The sequence below is a fragment of the Ischnura elegans genome, chromosome 7, assembly GCF_921293095.1.
Source record: "Ischnura elegans chromosome 7, ioIscEleg1.1, whole genome shotgun sequence".
In the NCBI taxonomy this organism is placed as follows: domain Eukaryota; kingdom Metazoa; phylum Arthropoda; class Insecta; order Odonata; family Coenagrionidae; genus Ischnura; species Ischnura elegans.
Genome location: NC_060252.1, coordinates 86,397,769 through 86,412,754, shown reverse-complemented (window position 1 = coordinate 86,412,754; position 14,986 = coordinate 86,397,769).

Genomic DNA, 14,986 nt, shown 5'->3' with positions numbered 1-14,986 from the left:
TTTGGTGTTTGGGGGATTAATAATTTTATGTGGGTGTTGAATGGATAGTAACAAAGCCACCCACTATTTTGGTTTTAAATTCAACATTTACTATGTCATTTTTAACCTTGTGGTATATCAATTATAAGGTTTCTCCGTTAGTTAACTATTAATTATATATCTTTTGTAGGAAGTGATATAAGTTATCTAACCTGGTTTTATATTGATAGGATACTGACTTGTTTCAGTGCTGCTATAGGGGGATGTATAATTTTTATAGATGCTGACTTGTTAGTAATAGGGCCTCCCGCTGGGCAATGTTGTATTGCCTAGAATTCTGACTTGTGTTGGTGTTTGGGGGATGTGTCATTTTTTGTAGGAGTTGATGGGTAGTAACAGGGTCTCCCACTTACTAACTTTTATATTGCCAAGGATTCTGACTTCTGTTGGTGTTTGGAGGATGTGCAATTCTTTTGTAGTTGTTTAATGGATAGTTGCAGAGCCGCCCAGTGGGTGGTGTTTTATTGACGTGGGAAAATATTGAAAATTGGTTAAATGTGGAATAATATTACCCTGCCGCTTGTACAGCGGTGAAATTTATATTAATTCCCTAATTAAAATATAGAATAATTTAAGGAAAAAAGTCCTCTGTATCGTGAATCGAACCACGGATCTTGGGTTTTACTGCGCAGACCGAACTTCCCCAGTAGAATTCGGTGAATTCTGGTCAGGGAAATCAGGCCGTGGAAAATATTTCCGCCTTGAAATCTTTGCACCTCAAATTCACTTGCGTTTGAATTCACAATCGGTCAATTGTGAAAATGCACTTTACATTCGTGGCAATATTTGTGACCGACCGTCAATTTTAATCTAAAATTGCATTTAATTTTCGTGAAATTCCTTTTGTTAATTGAGATAATTTTGAAAATTACCCCAAATACATTGAGGGTACATTACTCTACCTCATTAGCAGGGTAAATTACCAAAAAATCTGTACGCATTTTAGTAGAAGAAATGTATATATTTTTAATATTTTCTAGATCGGATTTATACAAAGGAATATATTAATACAATCATAATTCACAGTATTTAAATCTTAATAATTGATTACTGCAGCCTCTACTTCACCCTTATTTGCACAGGCGATGTTTGTGAGTTTTTGTCTGAACCGTTGAAGATGAGAAAATAAGAGGCGTCCGAGGAGAAGTGTGGGAGTTGTGGTGAGGTGTGGTGGGTGGCCTATACGTCAGGAATACGTTCTTGAGGAGAGGGATGAAATTCTTTCCGTTTCCGCCCTATTCATTTTTCATACTTTCATCTTTGGTGGGATAGGTGGATTCATGACCGGAGATAAAACGCTTATTCGCCTTTTGAACCGCTCTCTCGACTGCGTCGGAGATTATTCTCTGGCCTCGCGGCTACATGAGTCCGATCCTCTGAAAAACATGGAGCGATGATATAGCTTGAATATTGTGAAAATAACTACGATTATATATTCGCAATATTGCGGGAGATTCCTCACATAGCTTCTAAATCGTTGTGGTGCGATGTTTTGGGTCTATGAACCACATTATTGGGAAGTATTTTTAGCAGTTTACCAAGGTAGATGCCATTTTACGAAGTTTTCTGCGTTGATGTAGCCATGACGTTTGTTCAGTTTAATCAGTGAGACATATTCCTCTCTATTTAATGTGTGTGATATATCCATTTGGAGTCATTTAGGATTTTAACTCTTTTGTGCTAGGTCATGGAGAGATTTAAGTTCTGTAAGAGACTCTTTACTACGTTTTCAACCAGAGGTTGCTTTAAATATTTGACAATGTTTTACTGCATGCGTATTTCTGCTCATAAGTCTATACTTCATTTCTTTCCATTTTTAGGTGCAGATACTTGTCGACTAAGGCATAAAAATGGATTAACGGGGAGAGCTCATCATTTTCGTGATTATTTCCAGCCGAAGTGATGGCTTGTGCTATGGGTAAGTTAATGACTAATACTGGATGAACGATCGGATTCCGAGCTAGAAGGTCATCCAGGTCTGAAGTTAACTCTGCGGTATATGCATCTAACTGCCATTAAAATACCTCATTCTGAGCATTCAAGCTCATCTTTTCCCAGCCTCGGAATTCAATCATGTATTTTATTCACCTGTTGATGAGTTTTGCTGAGTGCTATTTCTTACATACTTATTATAGGTACGCGTTAAATATTCAGAGTTTCTTTTGCTCCATGAATTGAGAGATTTTTTACGTCTGAATATATGAAGCGCTTAGTTTTCAAAACCTCTGTGATACGAAATTCTTTGAGAGGGATTACGTACGGCGAGATATAAATATGGAAGTTGACCCAAAACTTTACATATTTCATGCTACACTGATTGTGATTCGCATTGTAGAAACTTTTTTACTTCCATAGGGGTAAGCTAAATTGTTTTCATAGACAGTATAGAAGTACGAGGATGCAGTTTTCGTTAATTGTACATCACAATGAATACATTAACGTATTCACTAAGTGATGTATGCAGAACTATGGTAAATTATCTTACATAATACTTAACATAGCACTGAAAGCTTTTTTATATTCTCTTCAAATTCTATTTTCATTTTCATTAAAGTTGGATAAATCTTTTATCCTACTTATGATATTTTAAAAGAATTTATGTTTCTTGTTACCAACTTTGTTCCCTTAGAATGATTAAATGGTCGTAGCACCAGCCGTATCTTTAAGATTTTAAAGGAAGTGAGTCCTGGAGAAAGCTGAAACGTAGTTTCATGGTGTAAAAACAAGTAATGGCGTTCTGACCGTCTCTGGCTGCAATAATTTTTGCAGCCAGATTATAATTGCAATAGCTTTTGTTAATTCTTTTTAATATTACTCAAATAATTTTTTAAAACTGACGTCATCCTTAGCAACGGCAGATCACTATGGAATACAAAAATGGTGTTCAGTGAAATATAGAATTAATATCCCTCAATACCTTAGAGCTGAAAGAAGTGTAGCTGCTTCATTAGAAAGAAGAAAGAAGTGTAGTTGCTGAATTAAAGAATTCACTGACTCAATTTGAGTTCTAAAAACCGGAATTGTTAGACGAATAAAATTAATAAAGGCGCCATCTTTTCATTTTCATGTTATTCCATCTACGATTTGTTTACACAATTTGCTTGTTGGTAGGAAGTTGATGCAAGCGCGTGAAATTGGATATAGTCATCGATATAAGTGCTATACCCGGATCGACTCGATCGACTCATCGATACGTCGGTGAATGAGACTTAAAGAAGAAACGAAGAGAAATAATTTTTCGGATTAATGTTAAAACGTTCAAATACTACGTTGAAATCATCGCTGGAGAAGAAAATTTGATAGTATGTCTATAGGGAATGGCAGTCAAGGTTTAAGTGCAGGGTTTTCTGTGCCGAGAACCATTCCCCGGCTTCACGTACCAAATTTACAGAGGCTCCATATTTTCATTTCAATGTCATTCCTCCTGCGATTGATAGAACTAGGGGGCAAACGTGTGAAATTGGATAAAACTATCGAGAAACTTATTACACTCCGATATCAGTAGGTAGATTAAAGTGTAATGTGCAAATAAACTAAAGAGAAAAAAGTATTTCATAATGGTAAACCGTAAAAATACTACGTTGATATCGTCGCTGTAGAAGTAGATTCCAAATTATTTTGATGTTATTTTTTCAGAAAATACTCTATTTCCACTCAAGGTTTAAGTACAGTACCGTTGTAAACGGCTGTTTGCTGCACGGAGAACCATTCCACGACTTCAAAAACCGCTCAGCCCTAACCGGGATTACTAAGGACTTGGTCACCTCTTGAGGAGGAAAGTTTTCGACATCGGATCCGCGCTAAAGCGGCAAAAAACAATGGGAGAGATGCTAATTACGTTGCCTCTCTTAATCGCCTCCCACGAATATAAAAAGTAACGGTGGCGGAACAAAAACGGTTCTCATTTCGGTTCAAATTTTGCTTCAACTTTGCGCTAAGCCTTTGAAATTAATACCTTTCAATTCCCGCTTTTTATTTGCTATTTATTGCAATTTGTTCATTAATTGCCAGTTTTATAATGTCTATATTAAAATTCGTAATAAGAAATTCGAAGATTGCAAAGAAATTTATCAACAGATTAAAGAATAAAATTAAATACTTAATAATAAAGATCAGTAAAATTAGGGGCTTGAATGAACTCTAGCCTCTAATTTCACTGACCTTTAAGTGCCTAACAACTTACTCTTGAATACTTAATTTCATTGCATTTTCAAAACTTTCTTAAGGGACCGGCTGCATCATTTCACTCAAATGATAACGACACGTTCAAAAGCGACTGTTGTTGCCAAACCGCCGCTATTAACTTATGGTATTACATTGTCTAGTGTCAATCCACATCCGAAAGAATTTTTCCGAAGAAATCCGAAAAAGTTTTTATATTGTTCTTTTGTGTTCCTTTTGGTGACCATTTTACCTCACAGGAATTGATAACAAATATTTCTCATATTATTACTGTTGGGCTTTGAATGCTGCTCCTGAGAGGGAATCTATATATAATATTATAGTAATTTAAAATGAATTTGCCCTATAAGTCTTAAAAATAAGAGCATACGCGCCTCATGATGAATATTAATTTGTATTTATAAAGCAGGGAGGTGGATGTAGAGAAATATTGCGATTGATAAATATTTTTTATTCGCTACCAGTGTTCGGGAGCTGTGAGATATTTCTTTTTTTGGCGGAGTGTGAAGCTACGTCAGCAGACACATAAATTTCCGAGCGTTAGGTAACAGCAAAAATTTTAAATGTGTTCTTTTATCACAAATACTTTATTTTCATCCTTCATTTGTCATTTATGATAGATGCATTACGGTGAAATATATCGAAGGCAGCAATAATGATATTTCAAAGTGAAACATTATTTATAACATCATGATTCATCCAATAACTTCTGTTGTAAACCTATTTGGTGCACTGCATTGATCAAATATGTATAACTAAATTGCGTTGAAAGTTGCGCTGACTGGGTGAGTCTTTTACTTAAATAGGGGAACTTGGGGCAGAATGGGGTATCAAGTCCAAAACATTAAAAAACAAGTGCAGAACTGTTTCAGGAAATTACCTCACATTTCCATAGATCCTTTGAAATTTATTGAACATAGAAATACAATACAGTGGAAGAAATCTTAATTTTTTATTTTCTCCCAAAATCAAAGAAATCATTTGCCCCGTTTTGCCCCAAGTATGGGGCGGAATGGGGTAGTGTGAAAATCAATAACAGAAAAATAATTAAATATGTGACACAAAAGAAAAAAAACTCAACTTGAATATTCCTGTATTTTAATTTTAATGCATTTTTAGGTGCAGTACACTTTTACTTAGTCATTTTGTAGCCTAATCACAAAATTCACTCACAAGTACAGATTCATCTGCTTCGCTATCCACTCCTGCACACTAGTTGTGAGCCAATTTCTTACAAATGGAACAAGTAACCCAGCCTTCAACTGATTTTCAATGAAAATCGCCGTATTATAAACATAGAGTTGCCTCTTCATCTAATCATCCTTTTTTCTTACTTCCTCGTTCCGCCCGACCCGTTCTATCCCAAGAACACGTTTACGCTTACCTTGGAACTGACGCCCGAAAATAAAGTTTATTCCAATGTTCAATTATACAAAACTAACGATATTTGGACGTTAATCGAACACACACCGAGAACTACTGTAATTTAAACGCTTGAATATGTTTAACCATTGATACAAAATCTTCCAAAGTGAGTAAACAACGCACATCTCACGGTTCACGTGGAAAACTCAATTAACCAAACCAACTGCAGAAGATAAGCAATAACAGAATAATTTATTTCAAATACTGTCTGATAGTTGACAGCACATCCTAGTCGCAAAAAAACTCAAAACCCATTCTACCCCGGCCTCGCTTACATAGTCATAATATATGCCTATTTATGAAATGTATGGTAATGTATTTGGAGAGGTGACCGACAGCTAAGGTTATCTACGCCATAGGAAAATAAAGAGTGGAGAGAAAAACTCGGCGTCACCAGTAGCCTCCTCTTAACGAAACTTTCTTAGGGAAAGAAATAAAACAGATGTACACAAATCTACAAAATGATAGGTGTCTTCAGTCTTTGTGGTTTTGGCAAGTAACAGAGTCATCAGTAATTCATAAGAGCCATGTTTTGCACAGCTGCAAATAATTTCATAATTTTATATTCATGATTATGCTCATACGGCCATTTTAGGTCATTTGCGCCACAGTGAAGAGTAGGGAAGGAAGAGTGGAGAAAAACCTGGCGTCCCCAATACCCACAATTAATAAATTTCAATATATGCGCTCCTAGTCGCTCGACAAGTGAAAAACCCCGCGTCGACATTAGGTTACTTCTAATGAAAAACTCCGATGGGACCACGGTTTAACGTCCCATCGGACAGGCGGAGTGCTGAACTTGAAGTAACTTTCGCACAACACTCAAGTAGGGATCGGGTAACTTCTAAAAATTCTCTGCCGCCAAAACCCACGTACCCGGGTTCATAGGGTGCGAAGCCAAAACTCTAGCCGCCACACCAACTCGACTCCCACTAAACCAGTGATTGCAGAAGCCATTGATATTCTCCTCAGGGGACAAGATAAGGGAGGGCCCAACGTCCTCCCCCACCGAACTGAAAATTTATAAACACTACTGTACTAAATGTGCGCTATTAAATTAATTAGAACTTATATTTGGTGTATACTCCTCTACGGAAATGACAGCTGCGGATAAATCAAGGATAGATAACTTCGAAATGTGGTGCCACAGAAAAATGATGAGAATCATACGGATCGACCGAGTAAGCAATTAGGAAGTCCTTAGAAGAGTGGGAGAGAAGAGAAGCCTCATGAAATTCTTAATGAGAAGACGGAATAACCTTACAGGCCATAATTTGAGAATGATGGCCTCATGCAGACAATTTTCGAGGGACAAGTAGATGACAAGAACATAATAAGAAGACCTCGAATAAAATATATGGAACTAGTAATTAAGGACATGAGAGAGAAGAAATAATTAGGTATGAACAGATTAGCTGAAAGGAGAATTGAGTGGGGATCCGCGTCATAGAACGATTTTTGGAGAGACTATCTGCCATTTGCGCCACGAGAAGGATAAGGAAGGAAGGATGGAGAGAAACCCGGCGTCGGTATTACTCTACTATAAACCAAAGGCGCTCAAAGTCCCATCCAGGGACGGTGTGTTGCGCTGAAGTGTTCTTCGCACAAAACCCAAATATGGAGCGGGTGGTCTCTGAAAATTCTATGTCCTCGCAGGGATGTCTCCTAGAAAACCATAAATTTTTTATGCACGACTTTTTTCTGAGAATTCATGAATACGCCAATGTGAGGAAACTTACGTTAGCAAACTGTTAGCTGCGAAAGTAATTAAAAATAAGAAAGCGATGATCGAGAAGATATCCTAAATAGGCACCTTTGGATATGCGTGCAAATGAGTTTCCCTTCAACTCTTATTCAGGATACTTAAATGCATTATAATCTTTGAAAAAGTCCTGTGGGCCAGCATAATTCCTCGAAGCCCACTCTTAAGTTAGTAATAACAGATTTTTAAAATACCTTTATCGCACTGAACGTACGTATTAAATTTGCTGTGTACTTCACTACTCTTTAGATCTTTACTCTCTGCTTTGTGGTATAATCATACTCCATGTAAATACTCTCTGATTTTTATATAATAAACTACATTTATTTGCTGAAATTATGAAGGCTGTTTTAGAAGGTGTCTAGTCTTCTAATTTTCTCTAATCGTTTGCACTCCTTCGCTGCGTGAGCCATCATCGTAATCTCGGAGGAACGTTTTCCCTGAAGGTAAATTTAATTTCTAAATGCGGTCGCTTAACAGCTGACGGCATTAAAATAATTGGAATGCAAATGGGACACTGAGTCGCGACGCCATTTGCAGCTGGTTGCAGATTGTAGAGATGCACTCATGAAATGCTAAGTCATTAACAACCCCATTCGAAAAGCTTTTTATGGAATTAAACACTTTATGTCAAGAAACAAGCATTAATCACGTCATTTGGTCCATTATCTATACGATTCCACATAATAACATTCATCACTTTGCACACTTGTCAAAAAATATACCATTAATTTTTTTGTAAGTAACTCCCTCGCATAAATTTACCGGAAAATGCTGCTGTCGTGCATTTCAACGTTTTTTTATATAAATTGATATATTTGACCTCCGATATTTACTTCTCTAAATGCAGGAAAAAATAGTTTAGCTGATAACATTAATCAATTGATGCAAGTAATAAGAAATAATATTTAGTAAGAACGATGAAGTTACCTACCAAATGGACAATTGAGTCAAAATTTTAATATCTCATTATTATTATTCCTGAATAATTCGTCAAAATGCTGCTGGAAACAAATCACAAAATGTTCTGTGTTCACCATTGGCAAGTCTTTTGCTAGTGAAGTTTCACCGCGTGACTTGAAGCGTTATAATAGTAGGAAAGGATGAGGCAGGTCAGAAAATATGAGAAGCAGACCGAAATGACAGTTTTTAGTAAAATCGAACAGTTATAGCCATGAATGTGGTATGACTTTGAGAGGAAATAGAATTCATGCAAAACATGAGAGTGAGTAACGTGACAGTCAAGTAGCAATGTTTTGAAAAACTTCAATTACTTTTTAGAAATCAATGCAGGGTACACCCCATGCATGCATGTAAAAGGTCAGGTTGTACGCGTTAAGGCAGATAAAATTTTGTGGTGGAAATATTATAATCCAGAATCTCAAATTCTTATCTTAATTTGCTTCGTCTGCAGTGTACATATATCTTATTTCATTTCTTCATTTTCGATCCTCCCCATTATTCCATTTTCCTCCATTTCTTCATCCCCATCCTGTAGCCATCTTTTCCACGGTCTACTTCTTTTCCTGACCTGTTCTTTCTCAGTGTTAAATTTTAATTTTTCATTATTTATGATTCCAATCCTTCTTCTTGACCCAGCTATTCCAACCGTAATGTCTAAGAGAATTTCAGTCCTCTTCTAGAACGGGCGTACAGACAGCGTTACCCTTATGTTAAGCGAATTAGAAGCTCTGGAAGCCGCTAGAGACTCTGAAGCTGCACATTAGGCTTAGATTGATTGAACTATTGAGAATAGATATCTTTATAAGTGACGCGGAGAACATCATCTTAGAGCCTCACTACATTTTCAGTTCCGATAGAAGTGATAAATTAAGAGATATTTTTCCTAACGGATAGGTATGGAAATCGTTTTTCCCCAGAACCATAAATAACTTTAATTAATGGTAATGGTAATAGTAATTTTGCTTGAACATTTGCTTTTCATATGTGAACAGCTGATGTCCTAACACCCCTTGCCACACGCCTTTTTAGGCGGCTTGCGGGTAAGTATGTAGATGCAGAATACCATTTATAGCCATGTTAATTCTGATTCTCCATCTCTCATCTTCTTTAAATGGAACATCGATTTTTACAAGCGGTCTTTCTTTAGAATTTTATAAAATATATTTTCTCATTTTTTGTTGATAAATATCACTTATCAGCCCCAAACGTTACTAGTAGTTGCCTCATTAGGGTTTAATAGATATTCAGTTTAGTGTTCCTTGACAGCCAAGTTTTTTTCAGGTGAGGTACATTTGTAAAATATTTCTCTCTCTTATTTTATTGTCTTCCGGTACTCTATGGCTGGTCTCATATGACAATTTATTTTCGTAGTGTATGGATCCTTGGTAAGTAAAGTTATTGATACATTTACATAATTATTTCCCAATTCTAATGCTTACATGTTACGGTTGGCCTTGAGCATGTCATTTTCAAGTATTTGGTCTTTTCTGCATTGGTTCTAAGCTCCACTCTTTGATAATATTCCTAACGCATTTCCCCAACATCAGATGGATTACGTGACATTATTACTGCATCGTCTTAGCTTGCAAATCCATGATTACATTATTAAACCATAGTTCTTCTTAATTTCAATTTCTTCTTTCCTACATGCAAATTCAGCTGAGAACCAAGAATTAAAGCATGGTTGGAATGTGTCATTGTATATACGATAATGCTATGACATTCAAAAATTAGGGTGTTGGTGTCTATCAATGTTCTCAAGGCGCTCTGTGCTGTTCCTCTTCAACTTGTGAGTGGCAGGTATTAGACGTAGGCTCGGATGCTGTTCCAAAGGTGAAGGATATGAACATCAATCGATGCAATCAATTGAGTTTTACGGTCCGTAAATATGGTTGAGAAAGCGATACCCCTTTGATGTTTACCAAGGAACAACAAACCTCTATGCTAATATTTTAGAGGTGGAAACGAATGCCAATCGATAAGAGAAATAATTCGAAGATGCTGTAAAAATGTATGCTCTTAGTCAAGAGAGTCTGTATCCGTTGTTAACATTTAAACTTTATAAAGCCTCTTCTCGTTGAGAAATTCGAAAATGAAAGAAATTAGTATTCAAGGACGAGGGAAGATTACAGGAATTTAATGGACTTAACATGGAAAATCTTCATAAAAGAAAACTTGGTTCTTGATCTTTCATGCCGAAATTGAAGGGACGAAAATAATTAATTAATTTTGATAATGAGAAAGTGGGATTACTTTTTGACAATGTGATCAAAAGTTACTTCATTTCGTAGTTGGATATTCTTGAAATTAAAATGAGAAGGTAAATATGAAAGAAGCAGAATTTTAACTCTTTAATATATATATGTGATTTATATGTAAATGCTCGCATAGATATAAAAAGTAACGCAATAATTATATGGAGAAATATGATGGGAAAAATCGGGCAAGGCACAGTTATTTGACTAAAGCCAGTATGGGCGTTAGGAAATTAATTAGAATGAATAGAAAAATGTGATTAAAGGAAGAGAAAAATGGGGATATGCGGTACAGTGATTCTAGCTGTATAATTTTTATAAGACCATGATTCATACTTTTGTGGATTATAGTCGCTTTTAAACGTTATTAAGTTGTTTTATTTTATGTCTGATGTGTAAAGACCCGATTGTGGTCACTTACTTTACTTTATTACTTTTTTAATTACTATTTTATTCCATTCCAATAATTAACCGGATATGAATCGATTATGACACATAGGGTTCATTAAAAAAATGTTCCGAGTGGAATAGCTGTTGATCAGGCTCACAAGCCCCAGAAATTTGGACGTAAGATTGAGTGTGAGAGCTGATATGAGTCAAAAAGATTTGCGGACGGATGTCTCCGGAAACCTCAACCGCGTGCTGTTATATAATACTGCGGTATTACCGTCGATTGGTCCTCTGTAGGACAAATAGACCTATGGAAATACTGGGAAAATATGTCTTAAGATACTTACTTAAAAGTAAATACAACCGAATGGTGAGCATCTTCAAATTTAAGGACGAGTTTTCCGCATTTTCTGAGTAGCCTTTCCTTGTTTGACCACTGAATTGGATGCTCTCTTCGTCGTAAAAAAAACCGTACTCATATGAGTATTTCTTTACAAAAAATTTTAAATGCATGGACATAAACTATATAAAAACAATACTGAGGAGTATTTAATTTTTTTATTCCTCCTTATCGATTTTTCAACGTCAGCGTTAAATAAAAGAGGCCAAAAAGGCAATGGATCATTTGAAAAGTCCGGTATCATTTAATTTCAAATTCGTTATGAGTTATTTATAGCGCTTCCCTTATTCTTTTTCGGCGTACAGTCTTCCCAATGCACGTTTAAAAAATCCTTAGTTCCTCAGGGTTCTGCCACAAATAGTTAATGTGTGTGTACCCCACGATAGGTTCGAACTTATCGTAACTCCCAGGTATTTGACATTACATGTCACCTTTATGTATTGGATCACGTGAAATGGGATTTTCCAAGTTAAAACTTATCCGTCTGAGCAGATATTGAAAATCGCCCTATCATTTCTCTGGGAATACTAATGAACTCAATCATCTGCTACCCTTTTTCAGTATCATTGGTTTTTCTAATGTAAGTACAATTATTGTGGGCACATACATTCTGATATCTACTGCTTACCGCGAATTTTTATAATATAATTCTATAATATATGACGGGTAGGTACACGTGTAAAAGATTACTCTTGCCAGCACTCAGTTTTAGATTTCCACAGGGTAATTTATACGATAATCCATGATATAATGTATGAACATATATACTTCTTTTCGAATTTTATGAGAATTTCAACGCTTTTATTCATTATAAATTCATTTATTTTCTCTTTTTCCGAGAAGCAGTGAATATGGCCGTATGTGATATCGATAATTTACAAGATTTTCGGCTTAATTAGGCGGCAATAATTTACAATTTTTTCACCCCTATTCATTCGACAGAATTTCTGTCATTTTAATCTCATTATCATCAACAAATTTCATGGCTCCATTGAATAGTCATCGAAAAATTGCAATCACCGAATATTCGGAGCATTAAAAAAAACATTGACGTTTCTGACCCATTAGGCTAAAGAGGCCAAAAGCTGATGAATATTAATAATATTTCGCACACTCTCAGTGATAGGATTAATGATGTAGCTGCTTGCAGTATTAACCCACGTTCGCTTCATTTCCAAGAATTTTAGATGAAGATTTTCCTTTTTTATGCTAATTTTGAAGCAATCGATACAAGGTGACTGTTTTTATTTGGTTCGTATTCTGGTCCAAAATTTATTGCGCTGGACTTTGGTGTCTCGTATCCATTTCACATGGATATTCACTTAGGCCAAATTTATTAATTACGTATTTAAAAATTATTTTGAAATTATTCTTCATTCGAAATATGCGAAAAAATGTTCTTTCATGCATTAAACATGCATATAGTCGAACCGAGATGAAAGCAACTAAGGAAGAAGTTCATCTGTCATTATCAACCAGGATGCCCGAAAACGGGGATGTGTATTCAGGAAAAATTAATTCATCGGTGATCACTACCTCAGAATCATGTAAGTACCAGGTTTTTTATGCGTAAAACTAAGTAAAATTTCATATTTTCTTTGCAATTAGCCAGCTGTTCTTAATTGCTAAACTGTAAATAGTATAATCAATTTCTCGAAATTCTATATTTTAACCGTAAAATTTGAGATTGATAAATTTCTTATGCAACCCAATAATTGTATTTCTGTCAACTTATCATAATTTTGCGAAACATTTAACTAAAAAACCCCGATTAGAGAAATATCGAACTTTATGAACTACTGTACCAAGGAAAATAACATCTTATACATAGGTACACATCGACTGGTAATTGTTATAATTCAGTTAATAAATTAGAGGTTCAGATTTACCACAGAGTTATTATAGGTCAAGAAATAAGGGAAATTTTAGGGTATGCGGAATACGGCACCAGGGAAAATTTATGATATGACGGGTAATTATAAAAGAACCGCCGCCCTTCGTACTCTCTACTTGCGGAGGCTCCTGTTTCTGACGCTGGGATGTGGTCGATTTGACGGTGAAAATTTGGACGTCACAAGTTACTTATTTCAATGAAATTAAGTCAGCAATCTTAATTAACTTCCTAATTTTTAGATGCTTTTGGTGAAGTCTCTCTTCCGCTGCGTCAGATTTAAGTTTGACTCTATATTTTGACTTTTCTTTGACTGATTTTAAATTTACAAGTTAATATTGTTCATTATAAAGAACAACTACTTTCCACACTTCAGGTATATTGTGCTATTACCGGATAGAAAGTGTGATAAAGTCGGGAGTAATGAAGGATTTTGTCACGGAAAAGTCTGGGATTTGGAGTGCGGAATTCCTCTGACACTTCTGTATGCTACTATTCGTGAATTTAATCAACTCATCAGTAAAAAAAGAATCTATCTAAAGTTCACACGTTGTCCATTCATCAATCGAATGCTGGTCTCTGCTAACCTCGGTGATTAGCGTTCATCAATATCATTGCTTTTAATCCTCTTACAATTTTCCACAGTTTCCCTTTAGTCCTGTCAGGGACCACATTCCATTCTAATCTAGGTATCACTGACCTCGTAATTGGAAATAGCAGTTTTTCCTCATCAAAATCTTCTTCTCGATTGAGCAGCAAAGCTTCTCCAAAGCATTTGCCGTTGAAAAAGTATAATTTTAAATAATAGCAATATTGTTTGCAAAATTATGTGGAACTCTTCACGGAATGTAAATTGTGGAATCGGTAATTCTTCATCTATGTCATTTTCGTACTTCTGGAATCAATTTTTCAAGTTATCTAAATTGATGCACAAAATTCATTAATCCCAAATTATGCTATATGTTAAGTATTATTAAGAGAGCAGTTCATGTTGATTATTGCATTTTTTATTCGAACCAAGGCAATGGCTACATTTTTTCATTAAAATATAAATTATGGTTAATGATTTTTTATTTTATTTTTCTCAACTCTCAATTTGTTCAAATTCTTTTCATTCACTAAAGAGTTTTTATCCTTTCGGTTGGATCACCAGTAGTGAGGAATAATAATAATAAAAATAATAAATTTATTTTTCTAGGACCTTGCCCTATGGGACATATCACATTTTACAAATAAGTCTCAGCAGTGCAAAAGCAAACAACAAAGCAAAAGTGAAAATACAATTTTAAAATATTAATGATATATAGTATCACAGTATTTTAATTACAATTATATTTTTCAAGTAAATAAGCAAACATTTTCATTTTGAATTTATTGACAGTGTTACAGTTAACAATTTCGTCCGGTATTTCATTCCATATTCTTATGGCAGAGCTTAAGATTGACAATTGGTACACACTAGTTAAACCATAATATAGCTCGGCAATTTGGAATTTTAAATCGTCTTCTAGCCCTATTTTACAAGTTTCACTCTGGTGACATATAATCATTTTATAAACATAATCAGGTGTATTGGATGACAAGATTTTATACAAACACAGATGGCAGGAATTTAGTTTTCTGTTGGAGTTTCAACCATTGCAACTTTGTGTGGTAAGGAGTGACATGCTCCCGGATAT